The 26,853-nt window shown below is 44.1% G+C and overlaps 1 protein-coding gene across 2 annotated transcripts in view; it reads left to right on the top strand.

Moving 5' to 3' along the window:
• Nucleotides 1–801: 801 nt before the first annotated feature.
• Nucleotides 802–26,853, top strand: part of SYT3 (synaptotagmin 3) — a 349,741-nt gene continuing 323,689 nt past the window's right edge. The window contains exon 1 of one of the 2 annotated variants that reach the window (XM_040434094.1): nucleotides 802–898. The gene's annotated coding sequence lies outside the window, so the exon portion shown is untranslated. Of the gene's footprint in view, nucleotides 899–1,257; nucleotides 1,370–26,853 lie in introns of those variants that run through there. The other variant, XM_040434101.1, reaches the window with a different exon arrangement.

Consider the following 26,853-nt stretch of genomic DNA (forward strand, 5'->3'; position numbering starts at 1 on the left):
AACCTGATATCTATTTGGATACAGTGTTGCAGTCATCAGCCTCATGTTCCCATTGACTTATTTGTCTTGGCTATTAGATGTACATTATCCCCTCCTCTCTCCCCACACAGAGCAGCCTGCTGCAATCCTCCTGATAGGTTTGTCTTTGCACCAAAGCATACAGTATACGGTAGTTAACAAAACTGGTTTATTCTGACACTTATCATTCATGATGCATCATATAGATGTAGCAGATCTCATGCTGTCATAGCACTCAGTGGCTGCAATCTAACATGTAGCATTCATCACACCACCCCGACTACTGTACTAGCCTACAGGCATCTACAATGCCATTTTGTGTTGCAGTCGCCTATTTCATGGCATTGCCCTCATGTTAGGTTTACTACACTATAGAAGGGGTAGTACAGCTAAGCAGATGCCATTGCCTCCTGGATGATTCCTTAGTATTTCCCAATATCTTGCAGTCAGTTTGAGAAGGATCCTGCCTGCCATCTATCTGCTGTATAGCATATAAAAAGAGTAAGTGAATTCCAGGACAGGCTTCTTTCCCTCTCAGCATGCAGTAGTAATGAGAGGCAGAGAAGCAAGAAGAGAAAGAGAGGAGGGGGGGGGGGGGGGGAGAGAGAGAGAGAGAGGGTGAGGGAGAGAGAGAGGGACAGATTTTCACAAGCTTTGCAAAGCCAAGACTGGGAGCAAGCATCTCCATGCAGGACAAGGATCCAGGGGCTTGTGACCCAGAAACTCTCCTGGATCTGCAACTGGAGTATGACAGGGAGGGAGGGGATATGAGCCTGGAAGGGTTGTGACTCTGCGAATTACAACAGGAAGGGGATGAATGATTATTATTTTTTTGCCTTCACCCATATCTGCCTCATTCAAGGAATGCAAGCACTGGCAGGTAAGCACTTACTGCAAGCACTGTCCATGCATTTTATGCGTATTCATCCTTATATCCAATGTATAGTATATCCAGTTTCTAATAGGGGTGGGGCTCAAAGCTCCCCCACCCCCTCTTCTGTTAAGGGATGGATGCCTATGGGGGGGTTTAGACACAGCCTGTAATTAGAGAGGCTGGCAGAGCCATGCCCATAGCCCATCCAGGCTACTATAGAAGTAAGATATATTTTTTTCTCCCATTCTCTATTGCAGTGGTTTTGATAACAATAGACATGTTGTGCCAACAGTGGTCTAATTCAATTAGGATGTAAAGGAAAGCAGGAGCCCTCAGACAATACATGTGTAGTGTACCAGGAGCTGGCATCCCAGCTGCAATCTGCAGATCCAGTCCAGGCTGCCATCAGGTGCAGGAGCTACTGCCTCCCCCCAGCATCTGGGAGACCTACAAGAGGATTATTCCTTGCTGAGAGAGGTACAGCATCACAGAGGTTATCATGGGGGGTTACCATATTTAATTATGTACTGTTCTTTAGATGATGGGGGAATCCTTGCTGCATCCCACTCATGTTGACTAGGAGACCACCTGCATCCAGTGCTGCAGGAGAACATAGATGAAGTTACATCTAATGATGTGACCTAAATGATCAAAGCCTGTTGCCCTAGACTCATGCTGAAATAAGCCTCCTTCCCCATCTATTCACATATGAACAGTGGAGAAGGAGGCTGGGGATGGAGGTATATAGTCTGAATATGCTTCAAAGAGCAAGTAAGGCTAGGACATTATTGACTTGTTAATTGCTGGCTGGACATACCAGAGAGGCTGTGGGGTTTACACTTGGTCTATGTTTACTATGGGGGGGTAGTGCTTGCATTGCTCTGACACCTCAATGGATTAGGGTAATAACCCATTACTAAAATAATATTCCATTAAGGAGGATGAACTGTGCACAGATGTAGCGGGGATGACATTGTCTTTTAACTCTTTCTGCACCTTGATAACAAATGGAGTTTTCCTAACTCCAAGGTTTAAGTGCAGTCCTATGGAAAGCACATAGGCTTCCAAATGACAAACCCAGCTCTGCTACCTCAGCAAATGTTTGATAAAAAGAGAAAGTATTTGGTGTGTTTTGTTATTGTAGATTGCTCCTGTATATGTTATGTTGTGATTTCTCTTTGTGAGGTCCTGTCACTTTAAGCATTTCATATTTTGGTGCAGTGGTTGCAGCTTTGTGCCATTTGCTGATATCCTCCAACAAGATACAGTATGAGTTGTCTGGCTGTATGATTGCTAATGACTTTAATGGGCTGGATGCTATTTGCATTGAATTGCTGCTGCCGGTTCCCTGCCATAGCAGATTGCTGTCCATGGTGCTGAGATGCTCCTCACTCTCTCCAGACTAGGCATACATTATAGCCCACAGCACTGCAGGCTGCCACAGCTGGCAATGGCAGGGCTGATATCACCTGTAGGATTGTGCCATTCAGCCAGTCTGCCTTTACCAGTAACCTGTCGCCTGTTCCCATCAACAACCCCATCCTCCTAAAAACCCCTTTGTGCTTATCACTGCTTTCTTGTTTTTATCTAAAAGCCAATAGTCAACAGATTGTGCTTGCTCCATCAGCACACATTGCCATCTTCTCTAAATGGACAGATACATATAGCATCAGCCATCATCTTCTGGAGGACATAGCCGGCAATGTCTCCTCTCTCTGAATGTAAAATAAGTTGCTTAGTCTCTTAAGCCTGTCCATTAAATATCTGCTGTGAACACAGTCCATAGGAGCGGTCAATATTTTACATTGACTCTATCAGTAAAATTATATTATCTTTCAATCTATTATCTATCTGTCTATCTATCTACAGTATCTATCGTCAATCCACCCATCTACCTGTCTAGATCTATCTATCTATCTCATATCTATCTATCTATCTATCTATCTATCTATCTATCTATTATCTACTAATATAACTATCTATCTATCTTTCTATCATCTCATATCTATTCATTATCTATCTATCTTTTATCTATCTAGCTACTATTTATTATCTATCTGTCATCTAACTACCTGTTTATCTATCTATCTATCTATCTATCTATCTATCTATCTATCTATCTCCTATCTATCTATCTATCTATCTATCTATCTATCTATCTATCTATCTATCTCATTATCTATCTATCTATCTATCTATCTCATTATCTATCTATCTATCTATCTCATTATCTATCTATCTATCTATCTATCTATCTATCTATCTATCTATCTAGCTCATATCTATCTATCTATCTATCTATCTATCTCATATCTATCTCATTATCTATCTATCTATCTATCTATCTATCTATCTATCTCATATCTATCTATCTCATATCTATCTCATTATCTATCTATCTATCTATCTATCTATCTATCTATCTCATATCTATCTATCTATCTATCTATCTACCTTATATCTATCTATCTGTTTATCTATCTATCTATCTATCTATCTATCTCATATCTATCTATCTATCTATCTATCTATCTCATTTCTATCTATCTATCTATCTATCTATCTCATATCTATCTATCTATCTATCTATCTATCTCATTTCTATCTATCTATCTATCTGGAACTTATATTGTGAGCTCAATTGGGGACAGCTTGAAGCTAATGTCTGTAAAGCGCTGCGGAATACATTACCACTATATAAGTGCATAAAAGAAATCAATCAATCTATCTATATCCTATCTATTTATCTATCTATTATCTATCCATCTAATCTTTACATTAACTCTATGCACTACCAGAAAAATTATATTATCTATCTATCTATCGTCAATCCACCCATCTACCCTTCTATATCTATCTATCTATCTATCTATCTATCTATCTATCTATCTATCTATCTATCTATCTAATATCTAATCTATCTATCTCCTATCTATTTATCTATCTAATATCTAATATATCTATCTATCTATCAATCATAAACTGACTTGGACTACAGGTAAATAAACTAGGTGATCATACAGTAACTCACACAAAGTGCAACTCAGCTTCACATTGAATTCTTCTCTTATCTGTGGCAGGTTGAGTTTCAGTTGGTCCTTCATTACAGTTGGCACTGTCCTAGCTCAGTGAGTATTGGCTGTGCTCTGTAGAAGCAGTGAAATGACAAATCTAGCTCTGCTTCCTGTCTACATTTCCTATTCTGCTGCAGCCACGAGGCACACATGTATATGTGGGGTACTCCTGTCATGTCAGCAGTGTTAATCCAAATGAGTACGTTTTGTTTAGGCTGCTGAACGAATGCACTGAAGAATTCTTTCCAGATTATTTTGACAGATGTGTTTTGCGTGTTGTCAGACAGAGGGTTTTTATTTTATATGTCTTTTGTCTGGAGTTTCCTCGCTGGCTCTTCGTGCCCTCGTTTTATAAACAAGATGACTTTATTATTTTTATGTGTGAAATGTTCTCTTTTATGTCTTTGTTCCAAGGCTGTGTGATACAGTTGTAATTGTTAACAAATTAGAGCCACAGAAGACAAGATAATGGAGAAGAGATTACTGGAGTTGTTGAGTATCTCATTTTTGTAGTGGGTACAGTGGGTAATAGTGACTGGCTTTGAGTGCTGGTATTTAGTGGATCGCCTGCTTTTCAATCCAGGCATAATGGTGTCTGCAGAATATGAGATACTCAGTAGGAATCAACCAACCAACTTATTTGTAAAGGGGTGGGATGAAGTGCTTAACTGATCAATTTTTAGGACAGGTTTTGTTGTCAGGTTGCTATTGTCCCTTACACAAAAGAAAAATATGTACCCTTAAAGGCAAGGTTCAACTTTAACCTTTAAACAGGTTACCTAGATCTCTCAGAAGATCACATACCCTGTGACCCATACCAGTGTCCAGAATGATGAGGGTCAGAGCTGTACATTGATGACATGTCCCTTTGTCTTCTGGCTCACAACCATATTTATCTTCAGCGTGTACAATCCGCATCCAGTTCTATGCTGCCGCGCACAGATCTGGATTTTATGCAGATGCGTGTGGCTGTTCCGCGAATTATAGAGCAGATACCCCTTTCTAGTGATGGGAGTGAGAAAATTACAGTCTGAAATAGGGACACGGTCATGTGCATGAGTCCTACATGTGGGGATCTACAGGACTGTAGTCAGAATATCCAATTCATTTCAACGGAGCTGTAATGCACATGCAGCCCTGTTGCTGTGAGTTGAACAGTCTGACAACAGTCTAGAAGATTTCATGATCTCTTAGTCAGAAAATAACGTACACCAAACTCCTTAATTTCGGTGATCCATGGAGGTTTCAGATCACTATTGATGACATCTTCTGACAGGTCTTAGATGTTGAAAGATGCAGAGATACAAAAAATTATATAATGTAAAAATAAATGAAACAAAAAGAACACAGTATACCTAAATGAATTTAAACAAGAATTTCAAAATTCAATAAATTATCAGTTTATGTCCCTTACTGAGACCCTGACTGAACTGGATAGGCTTGTGTCTATTTTCATGTTTGTTATGTATTTATATATGTAGACAGATGACCGAAAGGAAATTACAATGAGAGGCTAAGTGAAATTACATTGTGAAGCAAGTGTTACTGAAGACACAGTTCAAATGTAAGGAATAGTGATCAAATCGTATGGATGCTGCCATTTCTTCTTTCGGCAACAGGAGTCATCTATGGAAGTTTGCATACATTTGTGCTATGTCAGCCATTTACAATGTAAGCAAGTCAAGCTGGTTGTGATTTACCACTGTAACTAGACAGTTCTAGGATCCCATTTTTGCTCATCTTATCTAGTAATGGTCACAGCTAAGTAGGGTACTCTTCTTTCTCAGTGGCTTCAGAGTGTAAGATCTTCTTAGTGACCTTCTTATCTTAACTGAGTGGAAGAAATTGAGCAGGCTGCTTGGATTGGCGATGAAACACTTTCCAGATTGCTAAATAAGTTGCTTTCCTGTTATTCCAACCATGGGAGTTTAAGTAAGAGATATATACATGCACAGTTCTTTATCAGTACTACTAAAAGAGTTGATCTTGAGGATAATAAGAGAAACTCCAAATAGAAGACTATAACAATCTGGTAATTGGACTTGTCTAGAAATCATGGAATCCTTTTAAAGATATCTAAACAATCATTGATTTTGACATAGCACTATTTAATGAACCATGGTCTGATTGAAGGAAAGCCCTCAAAGACTCAGGATGAATTATTATCTAAATTAAAGGTTTTAGATGTAATAATGGTCATGATTTTGGTCAATACTCAGTTCACAATTTAAAAAATGGTATACTTAATGTTATGTTCACCTCTGCAACAAAATATTTGTTACTGTTATACATATAAAATGTAAAAAAAATTAAGCAACCTTGTAAATAACTGGCGGACCGTTTTGTGTATGCCTCCATGGTAACTACAAACACACTCTGTGTTGTCTGATCCTGCAGCCATTTCATCTCTATTTATTTCCTATTTCTTCCTAATATACATTTGGTAAATTACCAGGGATAGAGAGAGTATGACTGTGGGATCAGACTAAACATGGTTTGTTTAAAATATGTTACCATGGGGATGCATAGACCTGCATATCAACTGTAGACACAAAATGAAGACTATTTACTGTGTTTTTTTTCATATTAGAATCAATGGTGCAAAAATGAGTAAAATATGTACAACTGTTTCGCTTGATATTCATGACTCCTCAGTATTCATTCCACTCATTTTACTGCCAGACAATTAAAAGTGCTATGAACAATTAGAACCAGTTGTATTTGTGCCTTTTTCTTCCAAAGGTCACCCATTAAGCTCAAATGTATTTTGAACCATGCTGTCTGCCCATAACATGCATGCTCTGTATCAGCCTTTACACTCCCCGAGTGTCACGGAACCATGAACCAGACGTACAACAAGAGATAAGTGAAAATAAGAAGGCTTTATTGAAAATAAAGCTGTAAAGCAAAAGTCCAAACGGATGGTGAAACCGAGCAGAGTCTTTGCGAAGCCAGAGGTCAGGAACCAGAAGGGTAGTCAGACGAAGCCAGGATCAGGAACCAGCAGGGTAGTCAGACGAAGCCAGGATCAGGAACCAGCAGGGTAGTCAGACGAAGCCAGGATCAGGAACCAGAAGCAGCAGCAGTCTTAGAAGCATGTGAACACAAGAGGACCAAGCAAGGAACTGAAGCCACAGACCTCCTATATATATGAGCTAGGCATCCAGCTCCTCCCAGTGGGAAGGAGGAGCCGCAGGCTGGAAGGCTACAAGGAACCCAGAATCCAAGATGGCCGCCAGCACATGTCAAACGAAGGAGAACAGCAAGAAGGTAAGACCATGACAGTACCTCCCCCTCAAGGGCCCCTCCTCCGCGGAGCACAAAACGGTTTCTGAGGGAAGCGTGCGTGGAAGGCTCGGAGCAAGGCAGGAGCATGGACATCTGCGGATGGAACCCAGGAACGCTCCTCTGGACCATAACCACGCCAATGGACCAAAAACTGCAACCGACCGCGGACCAGGCGTGAGTCCAGGATATTGCTCACCTCATATTCCTCACGATTGCCCACTTGGACCGGACGAGGCCGAGGAACCGAGGAAGTGAAACGATTACACACCAGTGGCTTCAACAGGGAGACATGAAACACGTTGGAGATCCGCATGCCAGGAGGAAGCGCAAGGGCATAGGCTACCGGGTTTACCCTGCGAAGCACTCGGAAGGGACCAACAAAGCGAGGCGCCAGCTTGGGAGTGGGCACTCGAAGGTTGAGGTTGCGGGTGGACAACCATACACGGTCTCCGACCTGGTAGGAAGGAGCAGGCGCTCGTCTGCGATCAGCCTGGAGTCTCTGGCGCTGCGCAGAGACCTCAAGGGACTTCTGGATCTGTACCCAAGAGGCACGTAGGACGGAAAGGTGATCCTCCACAGCCGGAATATCCTGGGGAGAGAATACCTCCGGTAACACGGCAGGTTGGAACCCATAATTGGCCATGAAGGGAGACGTCCCAGAGGAAGAGTTCACCGCCGTGTTCCTGGCAAACTCAGCCCAAGGCAGGAGGTCAACCCAATTGTCTTGGTGATCGGAGACATAGCAACGAAGGAATTGCTCCAAGGCCTGATTGGATCGTTCTGCGGCCCCATTGGACTGAGGGTGGTAGGCCGAGGAGAAGAAGAGATGAATCCCCAACTGGGAGCAAAAGGCGCGCCAGAACCTGGACACAAACTGACTCCCCCGATCCGACACAATCTCCTTGGGCAAACCGTGCAACCGGAAGACCTCCCTGGCAAAAATCGTGGCCAACTCTTGTGCAGAGGGTAACTTCTTGAGAGGAACACAGTGGCACATTTTGGAAAACCGATCCACAATCATGAGAATGACCGTATGGCCTCGGGATGCAGGGAGGTCCACAATGAAATCCATCCCCAGGTGTGACCATGGGCGCTCCCCGGTGGCTATGGGTTGCAGAAGGCCCAACGGAAGGTGCCGAGGGGACTTACTCTGGGCACAAACGGAGCATGCCGCTACATATGCGGCGATGTCGGAACGTAGGGAAGGCCACCAGAACAGACGTGAAACAGCCCAGGACAGCTGATTCTTTCCAGGATGCCCCGCGGTCTTGGAGTTATGGTAGGTTCGCAACAACCGAGTGCGCAACTCCTCAGGCACAAAACATCTGCCGTTGGGTCTCCCAGAGGGAGCACCAGATTGAGCCGCCAAAATCAGGCTGGTCAGGCTGGTGCGAATGGCGGCCAGGATCTGATTCGGAGGTATGACCGAAGTCGGAATCGACTCCTCCCTGGACAGCTCGGAGTACTGCCGTGATAAGGCATCCGCCCTGATGTTCTTGGAACCGGGTAGGTAGGAGACCACGTAATTAAAACGTGACAAGAACAGAGCCCATCTGGCCTGACGTGGTGTCAATCTCTTGGCCTCAGAAAGGTAGGTCAGATTCTTGTGGTCCGTCAGGATGAGAACCGGAACCACCGAACCCTCGAGCAAGTGCCTCCATTCTTTAAGGGCCTGCACGATGGCCAATAACTCCCTGTCACCAATCTGATAGTTGCACTCCGCGGAAGACAGTTTCCGGGAGTAAAACCCACAAGGAAGCAGAGGACCCTCTGGTGTTCTACGCTGAGACAGAAGGGCGCCTACTCCCGTCTCAGACGCGTCCACCTCGAGGACAAAGGGCAACCCAGGGTTGGGATGTGACAGAATCGGAGCCGACACAAAGGCGGACTTTAGGGCCTCAAAAGCTCGGATGGCCTCGAGCGGCCAGACCTGGGAATTACTGCCCTTCCTGGTCAGATCCGTGAGAGGCTTGGCCAGCATGGAAAAGTCCCTGATGAACTTCCGATAATAATTGGCGAAGCCCAAAAAGCGCTGCAGGGAACGAAGACCACTGGGCTGGGGCCACTGTAAGACAGCCGAAACCTTCTCAGGATCCATGGAGAACCCCTCAGCGGAAATGATGTAACCTAAGAAGGTTACCTGGGATCGGTGAAATTCGCATTTCTCAAGCTTACCGAACAGCTTGTTCTCTCGTAACCGTTGCAACACTCGTCTGACATCCAGAATGTGGGCCTCCATGGATTCAGAATATACCAAGATGTCATCCAAATAGACCACCACACACTGCTGCAACAGGTCACGGAAAACATCGTTGATGAATTCCTGAAAGACTGCGGGCGCATTGCACAACCCAAAGGGCATAACCAAGGATTCATAATGACCGGTCCTGGTGTTAAACGCGGTCTTCCACTCATCGCCCGCCTTGATCCTTACCAGGTTATATGCCGCCCTCAGGTCGAGTTTGGTAAAGACCGTGGCCCCTTTAAGGCGATCGAACAGCTCGGAAATCAAGGGTATCGGGTAAGCGTTCTTGATCGTGATGCGATTGAGACCCCTGTAATCGATGCAAGGCCTCAACTCACCGCCCTTCTTTTTCACAAAGAAAAATCCAGCCCCTGCCGGGGACGAAGATTTGCGAATGTGTCCGCGTGAAAGCGCCTCCCTCACGTACTCCTCCATGGCCTCATTCTCCGCTACCGACAGTGGATAGACTTTGCCACGAGGAGGAACGGCACCAGATTGTAACTCTATGGCACAATCGTATGGGCGGTGCGGAGGTAGGGCAACCGCGCGCACCTTATCGAATACATCCCGGTACTCCTCGTATTCAGGAGGCAACAGAGAGTCCGAGGAAGTACACAGCAACTTGACAGACCCATGGATGCAACTAGCCCCACACTGCGGTGACCACGAGAGGATCTCGACCGATCTCCAATCGAAAGTCGGATTATGCTTCTGGAGCCAGGGGTACCCCAAGACCACCGAGTAGTGTGGAGACGAAATAACCTGGAGGCAGACCGACTCTCTGTGAACGGCACCAATGGCTATCCCCACTGGAAGGGTCTCATGAGTCACGTGTGGCGGCAGAAGGGGTCTGCCGTCTATCGCCTCAAGAGCCAGTGGGGAACCTCGAGCCTGCAGAGGAATGGAATTGGCGGCAGCGAACACACTATCAATAAACAAACCACCAGCACCAGAGTCCACCAACGCCTGGGTCGTCACTGAGCCCCCGACCCAGGAGAGGACAACAGTGATCAGTGGTTTGTCAACACGGGAAACCGGGGACGAGGAGACTCCACCCAAGATCTGCCCCCGACAGGATCTCAGGTACGAGCGTTTTCCCGGACGGTTCGGACATGCCAACCGAAAATGCCCACCGAGACCACAGTACATGCATCGACCCTCGCGTCTCCGGAGTGCCCTCTCCCCCTCGGACAGGCGAGCAAACCCCAGCTGCATGGGTTCACCCCCAGACAAGTCATCCCCAGGAGGCGTGGGAGGAGAGGGAGGCACGGGTGGGACAGCAAACGTAGGCACCAATCTGTTAGAAGACCTCCGCAGGTTCTCCTTAAAGGAAGGTCTCTCCCTGAGTCTGGTGTCAATCAAAATCAGGAAAGAAATAAGAGACTCGAGCTCAACTGGTAGGTCCTTAGCTGCAACCTCATCCTTCAAGGCATCCGAGAGACCATGAGAGAAAGCAGCGACCAGAGCCTCATTATTCCAGCCCACCTCTGCTGCCAGGGTACGAAACTCAATGGCGTATTCAGCTACGGATCGTGAACCCTGTCTGATGGACATAAGGAGCTTCGCAGCAGAGGCAGCACGAGCCGGCACATCGAATACCTTCCGAAGAGAAGCAACAAAACCGGAAAACTCGGCAACCACCGGATTGTTGTTCTCCCATAGAGGGCTGGCCCAGGACAAGGCCTTGTCCGAGAGCAGCGAGATCAAGAAGCCCACCTTTGATCTCTCAGTAGGAAAGGCATGTGGCAGCAACTCGAAATAAATGCCCACCTGGTTAAGGAAACCTCGGCACTGAGTTGGCTCTCCCCCAAAGCGCTGTGGAAGAGGGGCAGAACCGGTCATACCCCGAAACACCGCAGGCGCAACAACAGGTGTCGGGGTAGACTCTGGCGCAACAACCGGAGCGGCAGTAGGAGCGAGCCCAGGAGCGACAACCGACCCATCGGCAACGGGAGCGAAATGAGCCGTGCGTTCAAGCAGGGTTTGCAACGCCACAGCGAACCGACCCAACAGGTGATCCTGCTGATCAAGTCTGGCAACCAGCGTGGGTAGCGAGGATGGCCCTGTACCGTCAGAATTCATGGCTTGGTCCTAATGTCACGGAACCATGAACCAGACGTACAACAAGAGATAAGTGAAAATAAGAAGGCTTTATTGAAAATAAAGCTGTAAAGCAAAAGTCCAAACGGATGGTGAAACCGAGCAGAGTCTTTGCGAAGCCAGAGGTCAGGAACCAGAAGGGTAGTCAGACGAAGCCAGGATCAGGAACCAGCAGGGTAGTCAGACGAAGCCAGGATCAGGAACCAGCAGGGTAGTCAGACGAAGCCAGGATCAGGAACCAGAAGCAGCAGCAGTCTTAGAAGCATGTGAACACAAGAGGACCAAGCAAGGAACTGAAGCCACAGACCTCCTATATATATGAGCTAGGCATCCAGCTCCTCCCAGTGGGAAGGAGGAGCCGCAGGGTGGAAGGCTACAAGAAACCCAGAATCCAAGATGGCCGCCAGCACATGTCAAACGAAGGAGAACAGCAAGAAGGTAAGACCATGACACCGAGCCCACTGAGGTAGCTCTTTCTATCCATGCAAGCTGTGGCCTCCTTGCTGTCTCAGCTTCTCTCTGTCCACCCATAAAGTGCCTGTTCACTCACCCTAGTCTTCACCAATGACTGGCAGCCTTGTGGTACTTAAGGTGCCTTCCCTCATGGGAAGATGCCTGAGCAATAGGTTCCTAGTCCTTTAGTATTCTGCAAAGGTGTACTGTATTTCGTGTCTACCTGTCTATTGACTTCTGTCCATTTCCTGGTTATTGACCCTCTTCTTTCTGACCTGTGCCTGATCACCATATTGACACTTTGCTATCTGTCCTGACCTAGGCCTGTCCCTGAATTTGGCTTTGCCTGTCCCCTCGGTGCCCTGTTATTCTGCTGTTAACCAAACAGAGACTACTCCAGGAGATAGTGGCCTGGTGGTTCCCCTTCAACAAAGTCCAAATCCCTGTATAAGTGTTAAAGGGTGAAAACCGAGAGACTGTGAGGATAGCACCCTTAGGAGTAGCCCAAGTCAGATCTGTTCAGTTGACATAGTGGTTCCATACCCACTAACATTATGTTTCTAAATGTAGGCCATAAAGCCATTGGTTTTAATGTCCTGCCATATGGGAGGGGAAGCACCACATGTGGGTCCATTGTAACCATCTAGCAGTCTTTTCTCCAGAAGGAAGTCAATTTCTCTCTGCCTGATATACAGGTGAAACTCAAAAAATTAGAATATCCTGCAAAAGTCCATTTATTTCAGTAATGCAAATTAAAAGGAATTGCAATAATGCAGCTTAAAATTAGAATTTTGTGAAAAGGTTCAATATTCTAGGCTCAAACTGTCACACTCTAGTCAGCTAATTAATCCATACCCCCTGAGCAAAGGGTACCTCAAAATTGTGACTTTGGGGTTACCGTACATAAGCTGTAAGCCATAATTATCCAAATTATAACAAATATAGGCTTGAAATATCTCGCTTTGCATGTAATGAGTCTATCCCATATGTTAGTTTCACCTTTTAAGTTGCATTACTGAAATAAATGAACTTTGCACAATATTCAAATTTTTCAAGTTTCACCTATATGTGAAAATTCCCCTTCTACAGTAGCCTCTAGTATTTTAAGTCATGTTAGGCATTGTATGTAGCATTAAGTATTAGTATTTTGTTGTATAATGTTGTACTTTGAGCTCAGAAATGATTTAGCATTTTACATAAGATTAACCAAAGTTTAATACATAGGTTTTTAGAACATTGTTTCTACTCGTACATCTACTCGTCTTTCCCAGCATTACGTATGCTTATTTTCTTCTAACGGTTGTACTTATTACAGTCCCCCATTGTCATTGTCACTCCACTTTGTGATCAGTCATAGCATTTAAGATGGAGAGTGAATGATTCTTTGTGACAAATGTTGGTCCATGCCTCTGTCTTATCCGTATTCAAAAAGAGGAAATTGGCATTGTGCAGGGAAAACATTTGTGAAAATATACAATAATTTTTTCAGTCACTTTATATTTTAATGGATCACTGTAAGTAAGGTTTCATGCATACAATCGTGTCTGTTTTGCGGTCCACAAACAGTGGCTCCTAAAAATAAATATGGATCCACAAAATAATGCAGATGGGTCTGTGGCCATATTCTATCTTTTTGCATAATGGACATGCGGATTCTGAAAGCACACGGATGACCTTCGTACTTTCCACATCTGCATGTCCATTCTGCAAAAATATAGATAACATATCCTATACTTGGGGGCAAAATGGGGACCACGGCTTTATTGAAGTCAATGGGTTTTCATGTAGTTGCAACACAGACGGCATCTGTAAATTGCAGACTGAAGAATAAATCTGGTCATGTGCATGAGGCCTAAGATTCACTGCACACCCTAAAATATTCAGTTCATTGAATCTATTGCCTATGGAGTATTTTTGTGTTTTCCCTTCGATGAGTCAGGGTCTAGTACCGTGATGGCTAACCTCCGGCACTCCAGCTGTGGTGAAACTACAACTCCCAGCATGCTCTGTTCATTTCTATGGAGTTCTGAGATCAGCCAAGCAAGTGTGCATCTTGGGAGTTGTAGTTTTACAATAGCTGGAGTGCCGGAGTTTAGCCATCACAGGTCTAGTACTAAATTTATGCCACTGAGAACCTCAGTGAGATATGACAGGTTAGTTAGGTGAGGTATATTGAATGTCAGTCCCTTACTGCTCATACTCAGCAAAGTACTAGAGTGACATAGTGTTTTTTAGCCAGGATTTGGCTGAGGTGTTTATTACATAGTTATAGTTAGCGCTGCAGCGGAGCAGACGGTGCCGCTCATACACTATATGTGATGTACAATGGGAGACAGTGGGTGGTATTTTGTAACCTTGTGCACATTTTGAAACGTACACTGGCTTTTTACCTCTCATGCTGAGTCTGTGATTTAACAACCATCTGCAGCTATGCTAGCATTTTCCCATCATTATATCTGTCTTTAACATGGTTCCTGGTAGTTAAAGGAGAGCATTTGATCCTTCAAATAAAAAATGGTACATCAAAGGGAAATCAAAATTTGTATTTTACAGTTGATCCAACAGTAAAAATGTGCTTGTTTCCATCCTTCTGTAGCCTTATTATCCCTCTGTCTCTTCTTCTTCTTCCTCCTCATCATTGTCATCATCTTCTTTTTCTTCCCCCCCCTTGTCCTTTGAATTCTGTTTCCTTCCTTGTCTTCTTCCTCTTTGCTTTCTTCTTAACTTCTGTTTAAACAGCTTATCGTCTTTCTTCTTTTTCTTATTTTTCCTCTCCCTATTTTTTGTTCTTGTGTTCTTTTTTCTACTTGTCATTTTCATTCTTCTTCATTGTCTTCTTCTTCCTCCTCATTTTTATTTTTTCCACCTTCTTCTTGGACATATTTGGACAGCCAGTGGTGTACATAGAGAAATAAGAGCCCCATAGCAAGGATCAAATCAGGCCCCCCACACAGGACAGAAGGGTTTCTGCCTAAACCCCTTTTAATGATTCTTGGGCCATTTTTCCACTGCTTCATTTGCTAAAAATTGTTCCTTTAGAGGGTAGAGTCCTGACCAAGTTTTCACCTCCAGCAGAAAAGGACATAATCCCAACTAATACTGGGCCCCCTCTTGCCCTGTGCCCCATAGCAGTTGCATGGCCTGCCGCTATGGTAGTTACGCCACTGTAGACAGTTTAGAAATATACCAGGCAGGCAGTGGCCAAATTCATCACAGTGGCTCATGCTGCATAATGGATTTGGTGCATCTTGTTAGACATGATAGACACTCTTTCTTACTTTACTTCTTGCAAAATAACTGTGGAGCCCCAGTTATGGGTCTTCAACACAGAGAAAGCCATATATCTTTAAAGGAAAGAAAACTGAGCAAAGGGGTGTCTCCATTACAGAGATCACCAAATCCACCATATTAAGTGTTTTCTATGTCAAGATGGTGGATTTGGTGATCTCTGTATTGGAGACACCCCATTGCTCGGTTTTCCTTCCTTTGAAGGATATCTGGCTTTCTCTGTGTTGAAGACCCATAACTGGGGCGCCACAGTTATTTTGCATATTACTGTTTCCCAGGGAGCTCTGCATTTTGGATTGCTGTGTTGAGACTCTTAAATGAGGCTCCACTGTGTTTTCCTTCGCTGGTCTCCTTAAGATCAGCTATTGTTTTGTTTACTTTACTTCTTGGTTGGCGTGCTTTAGATAAACAACACAATTTTGCAATTTGGTACCTTTTAGTCATGCCTAGAGATGTGAACTGTTATTCATGCAGCCTAAAGCTCTTTTGATTTGGGTCCTAATGGAATCACACATAATTCTTAGAAATTTGCTCATCATTATTCATGCCCCTTTTTATAAGCCATGTTCCTTATAACCAGTCATTTTTCAAAACTTTGAGGTGAATCTCAAAAAGTGCTGCAAAGAAGACATGTATGCCAGTGTATTTGGCAATAAATTTATTTCATTCTTCATTATCATCATCATTATCATCTTTCTGCAAACCATTTATTCAGAAGAGAAATAGAATTGTCCTATATTTAAATTGAAAAAGCATGCACCATTAAAATTGGAGAGGGTAATTGGTGACAATTGTGCCTGAGTTATTAAAACAATTAGGTCTTGGAATAAATCTGGTACACTTAAAATTGCCTAAATTTTTTTAATGCAAGCTATGAGCAGCTGCACATCTGAGCCGCTAATTTGCCTCTTTTAACTTTTACACCCACTATTCTCTCTTTTTTGGAGTGAGAAGATAACTGTAGCAGATTTTGCACAATTTTAGATCCAACATTTTAACCTGTGCAATTTCTGCATAAATCAAGCATCAACTGAATAATAAATGTAGGCCTTTGTCTTCTTTGTACTTTTTAACCTTCTTCCACTTTTCTTTTTCTTCTCCATTTTCATAATTTATTTATTTTTTGTTTTCTTCTCTATCTTTTCTTTGTTTCTTCCTTTTTTTTATTTTACTTTCTCTTTCTTACCAATCCTTTGTATTATCCTTCTATTTATCTTTCTTCTTTCTTGTCATAATCATCTTTCTAATTTTATTTTTATTTTTTGTCCTTCTTCTTGTTCTACTTTTCTTCTCTGTTATCTTCTCTTTATCATGCTTTCTGCCTACTGTTGATCCAGAAAACAGACATTTCCTGTCTCATATTAAACCACAGAAAGGCTACTGTCTAGAGCCGAAACATTGCATGTCCCACTGGGGTAAATAAAGACTTTTGTATTTTTTTACTTTTTGGAGTGCTGCCCATCTTTTTTCTATTTTGTATTACTGGATTGGCCTTAATCTGTTTTGGGCTAGTTGCACCCACCAGCTTGCATCAGGGACAGTGCTGCCACTGCTTTTTCTTATATATATATATATATATATATATATATATATATACACAAATGTATCCTTCCTTATATTTACTTATGTTGCAAGTAGAGATGAGCAAATTTCATATTTTGAAATGAGTTTGCGATTCGTTTACTGGTAAAAGCAGAATTGTGTTATGGATTCCGTTACCACAGACCATAACGCAATTCTATAATGGAATGCATAACAGAATGCCTTTAGAGGCATTCCATTATGCATTCAGTCATAATAGAAGTCTATGGGCTGCATAAAGGATTCGTCCAGTTTCTGTTATGCAGGGGTGTCCTCTCCAGAATGCACACACCCTAATTCACAATAGGCTATGGCTGGTAACCTTTGGGTACTTAAAGGGAACCTGTCACCAGGATTTTGTGCATAGCGCTGGGGACATGGGCTGCTAGATGGCCGCTAGCACATCTGCAATACCCAGTCCCCATAGCTCTCTGCGCTTTTATTGTGTTAAAAAACCGTTTTGATCAATATGCAAATGAACCTGATATGTGTCCTGTATCCGGAGATGAGTCCAGCGGAAAGGAGCCCAGCACCGCCCCGCGTCCTCCGAATCTCCTCCTTGCTGGCTGACGTCACAGAGCTAATAGCCCAAAGCCAAATCTGTTGGTTGACACAGTGGTTCTGCGTCCAATGCGATAACAACCATTGTCAGTATATGAAAGGAATCAGGGATAGAAAACATGGATTATGTAGGCCATAGAGAACAATTATATTCCCCCAATTCTCCCTACTCTGTTGATCTATAATTCTGGCCAGAAAACTTTTATTTTTCCCTTTTTCAAACGTGTTTTACATTTGTCTGATCATATATTGAATCAGCTATAGAAAACCAAACTAATCAATGAGCTGACCAGATTAGGTGGGAAAGGACACAACAAATGCTAATTGATGCATGAGTAATGCAACTGTGTAATGAAATCCCAGCAGTCCTGAGAATGAAACGTGTTTCATGTCTGTTCTCATTCATTACACAGTCATTGGATATATTGGAATATTCAGACAAAAGACATTGCAGTTCTCATAAGCACAATATGTATTGCATTTGTGTGGAACTCAAAGTTGAACTAAAGTCAGCATATAAATTGTGGTACTAACTGGGGTAGATTTCTAAGCTAAATGTGGCCGTATTGTGGCTCAGTATGCAACAAAAACTGGTGTACATGCCATGCAGGGATTTCTCTAGGTATGTAGATCCAAAGCTTGGTCTCTAAATTAAAGGCATATTGCCCTGAACCTCTGACCAGAACTTTTATATCTTTACTTCCCTGCAGCTTCTTTTAATGCCTACATTGAGCCACCGGGGCAGGACTGCCAGACGGCTTAAGTGACATTAGCCAGACACACATTAAACCTGTAATCAGCAACCCCATTGTGTGCCTGGGTAAAATGTACTGAAAACACCCAGAAGCCTTAGTCAGGCCTAGCAGCCCGATGAGTACATCCCAGTCAGATTGGACAAGTAGATTATGGAGCTGTTGCCTGTCCTGCTCACCAGTGCTGAATTGTAAAAGGCCTTATGGAAATGGTGTTGCCATCCAAGCAGCAGCTAGTGCCAGTCCATGAAGCAGAGAGAGGTGGTAGCGAATGAAGGAAGTTTCATGTGAGTCCACCTTCTTTCATATAGGTTTATAGGACCTGTCTGTATATTATAATATATATATATATATATATATATATATATATATTTATATATACTGCCTGAAAGAGCCATGTATATACTGTGAGTGAAAGAGCTGTATATATACTGGGAATAGAGGCAGTGTATATATATACACTCACCTAAAGAATTATTAGGAACACCTGTTCTATTTCTCATTAATGCAATTATCTAGTCAACCAATCACATGGCAGTTGCTTCAATGCATTTAGGGGGGTGGTCCTGGTCAAGACAATCTCCTGAACTCCAAACTGAATGTCAGAATGGGAAAGAAAGGTGATTTAAGCAATTTTGAGCGTGGCATGGTTGTTGGTGCCAGACGGGCCGGTCTGAGTATTTCACAATCTGCTCAGTTACTGGGATTTTCACGCACAACCATTGCTAGGGTTTACAAAGAATGGTGTGAAAAGGGAAAAACATCCAGTATGCGGCAGTCCTGTGGGCAAAAATGCCTTGTGGATGCTAGAGGTCAGAGGAGAATGGGCCGACTGATTCAAGCTGATAGAAGAGCAACGTTGACTGAAATAACCACTCTTTGCAACCGAGGTATGCAGCAAAGCATTTGTGAAGCCACAACACGCACAACCTTGAGGCGGATGGGCTACAACAGCAGAAGACCCCACCGGGTACCACTCATCTCCACTACAAATAGGAAAAAGAGGTTACAATTTGCACGAGCTCACCAAAATTGGACTGTTGAAGACTGGAAAAATGTTGCCTGGTCTGATGAGTCTCGATTTCTGTTGAGACATTCAAATGGTAGAGTCCGAATTTGGTGTAAACAGAATGAGAACATGTATCAATCCTCTGATGGCTACTTCCAGCAGGATAATGCACCATGTTACAAAGCTCGAATCATTTCAAATTGGTTTCTTGAACATGACAATGAGTTCACTGTACTAAAATGGCCCCCACAGTCACCAGATCTCAACCCAATAGAGCATCTTTGGGATGCGGTGGAACGGGAGCTTCATGCCCTGGATGTGCATCCCTCAAATCTCTATCAACTGCAAGATGCTATCCTATCAATATGGGCCAACATTTCTAAAGAATGCTATCAGCACCTTGTTGAATCAATGCCACGTAGAATTAAGGCAGTTCTGAAGGCAAAAGGGGGTCCAACACCGTATTAGTATGGTGTTCCTAATAATTCTTTAGGTGAGTGTGTGTATATATATATATATATATATATATATATATATACACTGTATATACTCTGAGTGCAGAAGATGTGGGTATGGGAGCTATGTGTATACTGTGAATTAATGAGATGTGTAAATAGTACGAGTGGAGGAGATGTGTAAATACAAGTGGAGGAGATGTGTAAATATTATGAGTGGAGGAGATGTGTAAATACTATGAGTGGAGGAGATGTGTAAATACTAGAAGTGGAGGAGATGTGTGTAACGGCCGCGTACACACACACAGGGGGGAGGGAAGTGACCACTGCGCTCCACCCTTACCCCTGGCCCTGCCTACTTGCCTCGCGAGTCCTAATGACAGGGGACAACTGGATGGCAATCCCTAGCTTGGAATAAGTGCAGGGAGGACAGACCAGACAAACAAGAGAATGTGAACTGACCGATTCTATACCAGGAAAGCTACGAAGTAAAAATGGAGCAAGCAGAGAATAGTCAGGAGAAGCCGGGGTCATAAATACCAGGAGAGTCATGAAGTAATAAAGGAGTCAGCAAAGGATCGTCAGGAGGAGGCCGGGGTCAAATACCAGGAGAGCAGCAAAGTTCACAAGGAGCAGGCAGAGGATCGTCAGGAATTCAGCAGGAGATAAGTACGCCATGAAAGACAAAGTCGCAGGTGGAACCTAAATAACAGGCAATCTATGGCCAGCAGACTGCCTGTTTAAATAGGGAGCCAGAGGGGTCATGTGACCTGGCCAGCGTCACATAACTCCACACAGACTACATAGCCGAGCGCCAAGTGATCAGCTCTATGCTCAGCCCTAAAACCATTCTCATGAATAGATGCGCGGGGGGCGTGCATAGTATTATCAGGAGCACGGGCGACGCTGGACGCGCTGATGATGCGTGCACGCTCCGGACGTGCCCGCCTCCTAGACCGCGCCATGACAATGTGTAAATACTACAAGTGGAAGAGATGTGTAAATACTACAAGTGGAGGAGATGTGTAAATACTACGAGTGGAGGAGATGTGTAGATACTACTTGTGGAGGAGATGTGTAAATACTACAAGTGGAGGAGATGTGTAAATACTACGAGTGGAGGAGATGTGTAGATACTACTTGTGGAGGAGATGTGTAAATACTACGAGTGGAGGAGATGTGTAGATACTACGAGTGCAGGAGATGTGTAAATACTACTAGTGTAGGAGATGTGTAAATACTACTAGTGGAGGAAATGTGTAGATACTACGAGTGAAGGAGATGTGTAAATACTACAAGTGGAGGAGATGTGTAAATATTAAGAGTGCAGGAGATGTGTAAATACTACGAGTGCAGGAGATGTGTAAATACTACAAGTGGAGGAGATGTGTAAATATTACTAGTGGAGGAGATGTGTAGATACTACGAGTGAAGGAGATGTGTAAATACTACAAGTGGAGGAGATGTGTAAATATTAAGAGTGCAGGAGATGTGTAAATACTACGAGTGCAGGAGATGTGTAAATATTAAGAGTGCAGGAGATGTGTAAATACTACGAGTGCAGGAGATGTGTAAATAAATACTACAAGTGGAGGAGATGTGTAAATATTACTAGTGGAGGAGATGTGTAGATACTACGAGTGCAGGAGATGTGTAAATACTACAAGTGGAGGAGATGTGTAAATACTACGAGTGCAGGAGATGTGTAAATACTACAAGTGGAGGAGATGTGTAAATATTACTAGTGGAGGAGATGTGTAGATACTACGAGTGAAGGAGATGTGTAAATACTACAAGTGGAGGAGATGTGTAAATATTAAGAGTGCAGGAGATGTGTAAATACTACGAGTGGAGGAGATGTGTAAATATTAAGAGTGCAGGAGATGTGTAGATACTACGAGTGCAGGAGATGTGTAAATATTACTAGTGCAGGAGATGTGTAGATACTACGAGTGCAGGAGATGTGTAAATACTACGAGTGCAGGAGATGTGTAAATACTACGAGTGCAGGAGTGCACCAAAAAGTCTGGCACAAAATATTTGTCAAAAGTAATTAAACTAAGGGGATTACTTAAGAATTAAAAAAATATGTTTTAACATTTTATTATAATTTTTTTAAGGCAGCTAGCAGACATGAAGATGCAATCTATTAATGGTTCACACAGATGCAGCCGAGCTAAACTTGATGGTTAATGGATTAAGTAGAAAATGGCACAAAAAGGTTAACTAACTCAATGTATTTCAATGGCTTTTGTCACACGAAGGCAGAAGAAAACACTGTGATGTGTTATCACAGTCAATTTTAGTTTGGCTACATCTGTATAATAGACTTCATCTGTAATCTGTCTTGGCTGTCAGTGTAATGCTGACAGGACTCCTAGCTTATAGCAGGGCCTAATAGATCTACAAAGAGGACAGTCCTGGAGGCCTTCACTAGGCCCCTAGCTTCCCTGACAACCCATCAGCATCCCACAATTACGTTGCAGAGGGAGGGGGACAATGGGGTGACAGGATCCGGACTGCTTTTTCTCTGATCCCAGCCATTGCAGCAGAGTGCTGGCGGTTTGTTACGGATGTATTCATTGCTGATGCTCAACTCCTACGCCTCTGCTTTCACTGCGCAAGCCATATACAGCAAAGTGCACTAACCCTTTGGTGGCTGTGGCGTATCTATATATGGAGTACATCTGTTGAAAAGATTGTATATTTTTGTTAAACTCCCAGCACCACACCACACTGTTTGAAGGGGCAGCAGCACTCAGACAAGTGCCATGGACTCTTTATTGTATACCAGTCAAAGCACCATACATTGTATGGCCATGTGACCAATGAACATGATATCATTGGTCTAGGAAGAAAGCTCACTTGATTAAACAGATGATCCGCAAGGGTGCTGGTTGTTGGACCCTCACAATCAGATATTCAGGATTCTCTATTGAGGATAGACCATTGAAATTTTAATTACAAACAACTGCTTTAAAAACAAATTAAACTATAGGTACAAATTACTGAAAACATGCACATTGCGGGCACAGTTATGTGAAATGACAGTATAGTCTTATATACAGTTACCTATAATTGAAGCATAGCAGACAGGACAGCTCATCGTGTATTGTGCTATGGGACACAGCAGGTGGTACTTTCTAACCTTTTCGCATTTGTGCATATTGTAAAGGATATACTGATTTGTTTCATCTCATGCTGAGCTTGTGATTTAACAACTGTCTGTGGCTTTTATACCATTTTCTTCTCATTACATCTGCCTGTCATAGGACACTGATCATTTAAAGGAGAATTGTTTTAATCCCTTAAGGGCACACTGACTTAAAAGAATCCGTCATGCGGAACATAATTTCTAATCTGTAGGCAACATTTTACAGAGCAAGTTGATATATCATTTTGGATAACAAATTTTATTCATTTAAATGTATCCTCTTTCTATGTTTAGGAGTCCGGTGGGAGGCCCTACTTAATTATCGACAGCTATATATGTATGCACATTAAGGCTAGTTTCACATCTCCGGCAGTAATTCTGGCAAGCTGTTCAGGCACGGAATAGTTTGCCAGAATTCTCCAGATCCGGCACCGCCGGATGCAACTGGAATGCCCGCCAGCTCCATTAACTATAATGGGTTTGGCAGAGTAGTGGTCGGGCCTCCTCCTTTCTTTCTCCTTTTACCCACCTGGACTCTGGGCCTCTCCGGATGTCCCTTTTCTTACTTAGGTTAAGAGTTTGAAGTTAGCTTGTTACTATATATGCTGCTTACTATTGCTTATGTGCTTATATACACATATTACTACATGTTGGAAGCACAATCAGCGTTCTTGGTGATAATGGATGTTTTCTCCCCCTCAGGTTGGTGCCCTTCATCCCGGGTCCCTCACTACTTATTTTACCTCTATATATTTGTATGCAGGTTTACAGGGGGGTGGGGGCGCAAACATTGTGGAAGGTATAACCTTCTTATTTTGCTTGATTGCAGAATTATTTATACCTTTTTGTGTTTTCTGTGTTTTCATTAGCAAATTCTGTGACCCATTTTCCAGGTACTTGTTTTTCAACATATTCCCTAATGGCTAACCTCTGTGTTATTTCCCACAATATCAAAGGTCTCAATGTACCATAAAAGTGCAGGCAGGTGTTCAATCTACTTTATAAACAACAGGCTGACATTGTTCTCTTGCAGGAGACTCACTTTTGCCACAACCAAATTCCAAAACTCCCCAACTCTCCATTTTCCCAGTGGTATCACTCCACATATTCATCTGCTTCCAGAGGAGTTTCAATTGCGATCAAGAACTCTATCCCATTTAAACTGGTGAAATCATATGTAGACACAGAAAGTAGACTTCTAATTTTACAGGGACGCCAAAATAACCATAGGTAATTTATATGCGCCTAACAAGAAGCAAATACCCTGGATCATTTCATCTTTAAAAATACTGAAGGACTATGCGGAGGGAGTGGTGCTCTTGGAGGGAGACTTGAATGTAGCCCTTGAGCCTCCTATAGATGTCTCCCCTTCCTCATCTAAGTTCTCCCTTAGACAATGGAGAAAGCTGAATATTGCCTTGGTAGAGGCTCATCTAGTAGATATGTGGAGACTTACACACCCCACCGACAGGGATTATACCTATTTTTCTATAGTACATATATTTTACCACTGCATTGGCTACTTGTTTCTCTCGGAATCATCCAGGCACCGTAATAAGTGGGACGAACAGCGGGTCACACCACTGCCTCCTCTTCCCCTATGTTACGTGCCTGGCCAATCCCCTGTTGAAGGCGCCTCCCGCCTCCCGCCCTGTACCTGACCTTCGCAAGCACCATCAGCGACCACCTCCCACTTCCGGTGTCCTAGTGCAGCATCCAAATGTCCTTACCCCAGGCCTTTGAACGCAAGCAAAAATACCCAGCCACCCACCCCAGGCCATAGCACTAAATGAGCAGCTTTCCAATTACTGGACTTCGAAAATGTTGCCATTTATGCTTGTGGCCACTGAGGCCTTCCGCAGCCTGATGTCAGCGGCCACCCGCTTTACGTAGTCCCCAGGCGCCACTATTTTTTCAAGGTGTTGCCGTGCCCGCCTTGACATCAACATGTGTCCCGTAACATCACACGTGCCCTGACCAACCCAGTTACTGGGAAGGTCCACTTGACCATGGACACATGGAACAAGTGCATTCGGCCAGGGACGCTACATTTCCCTGACGGCACACTGGGTGAATGTTGTGGAGGCCGGGAGCGACTCGTACCCTGGGATGGCACAGGTGCTACCGACGCCAAGAATTGCGGCCTACATCGATCAGGGTTTCCCGCCAGCACCTACATTAGTGGCTCCAAACCCCACTTCTCCTCCTCCACCTCCTCCTCCACTTCCACCTCCGAATTATCCACGTGCAGCAACAGGCCGTGCTGAAGCTGATATGCTTAGGGTACAAACAGCACACCGCCGCAGAGCTGTGGCAGGGGATAAGAGACCATAATGAGCTGTGGCTCTCGCTACTCAACCTACAACCAGGCGTGGTTGTGTCTGATAATGGCCGTAACTTGGTGGCGGCTTTAGAGCTCGGCAAGCTCACACACATCCATGCCTAGCCCACGTTTTCAACCTTGTGGTTCAGCTGTTTCTCATAACCTACCCCAATTTGCCTGAGCTACTGTGAAGATGCGCCGCGTGTGTGCCAATTTCCGATAGTCATCGACAGCTTCAGCCGGTCTGTCAAGGCTGCAGCAGCGCTTGAAATTGCAGCTCACCGGCTGTTGTGCACACGTAAGCACGAGCTGAACTCCACGTTCCACATGTTGGCCAGGCTTTGTGAGCAACAGAGGGCAGTAGTGGAATACCAGCTGCAACATGGTCGTCGCCTTTCCTGTCAGCTTCCGCTATTCACAAGCGAGGAGTGGGCATGGATGTCTGACCTCTGTGAGGTTTTAGGAAACTTTGAGGAATCAACACAGATGGTGAGCGGCGATAACGCTATTATCAGCGTAACCATTCCACTTTTTTGTCTACTCGAACTATTGCTGCTCACAATTAAGGACAACGCTTTGCATGTGGAAGAGGTGGAAAAAATTTCTATCCGACGAGTCTGGCAGCAGAGTCCGTAGTTCCTTGGCCAACTGAGGAGGGTAGACAAGGGGAACACACAGAAGTTCCAACAGAGGCAGGGCAACACTCTCCAAAGCCTGGGACAGTTTCACACCAGCACCCTCACCCTGATCCGTGCCTAGTGTCACAAGGAGGCACATTTTGGAAGATGGTAAAGGAGTACATAGCAGAACGTGTCAGCGTCCTCAATGATCCCTTAGTGCCTTACAACTACTGGGTGTCCAAGCTGTACATGTGGCACGAACTGGCGCTCTACGCCTTGGAAGTGCTGGCCTGCCCTGCCCTCAGTGTTTTTTCTGAGCGGGTATTTAGTGCTGCTGGTGGCATTATAACAGATAAGCGTATCTGCCTGTCAACTGAAAAATGCTGACAGATTGACTCTCATAAAAATGAAACAAGGCTTGGATTGACCATGAGTTCTCGACTTCACCAGAGGAAAGCTGATGAACATAAAGGCACTTTTAAATGTGTTGTTTATAATGTACTGAATACACTGTGTTCAATTTAGACCTGCGGTTTGCTGCGTTTCCGGGTTATTCCGGTCTCTGGTGACCCGATAACCCGGAATAGGACGGTGATCGGTGGTGTGATAATACACCACCAATCACCATCCTGCGATCTGAGAGGTGGCGGTCACGCCAACTCTCAGGATCGCTTCTGATTGGCCGGCTGGCAGGTGGGCGGGCGGGCGCAGCGGCAATTTGGAATTTGCCGGAGCTCCTCTTCCCGCTCATACAGGTCCGTGGAGCGGGGGAGAGAGGAGCTCGGCTGTATTGTAAGATTTTTTGTGCCATCAGGCAACATCGGTGTATTTTGGAGAGGTAGAGAGAGGTAGATTAGGCAGGGATAGTGAGGGAGAGTTAGAGGGAAAAAAAAGGTTTTTTATTGTGTTGTAGCACTGGATCGGGTGTCTGGGGTCCACAGCACTCAGCAGTGTGACCCTAGACCCCCCCAGGGGTGCTGCAGCTTGCCCCCACCCCCGCCCCCACACACAATTTATTTGGGGCGCAAGTGTTTTTAGTTTTTTTTTGCATGCGCTGA

Source organism: Bufo bufo, chromosome 1, assembly GCF_905171765.1.
Source record: "Bufo bufo chromosome 1, aBufBuf1.1, whole genome shotgun sequence".
NCBI classification, from domain to species: Eukaryota; Metazoa; Chordata; class Amphibia; order Anura; family Bufonidae; genus Bufo; species Bufo bufo.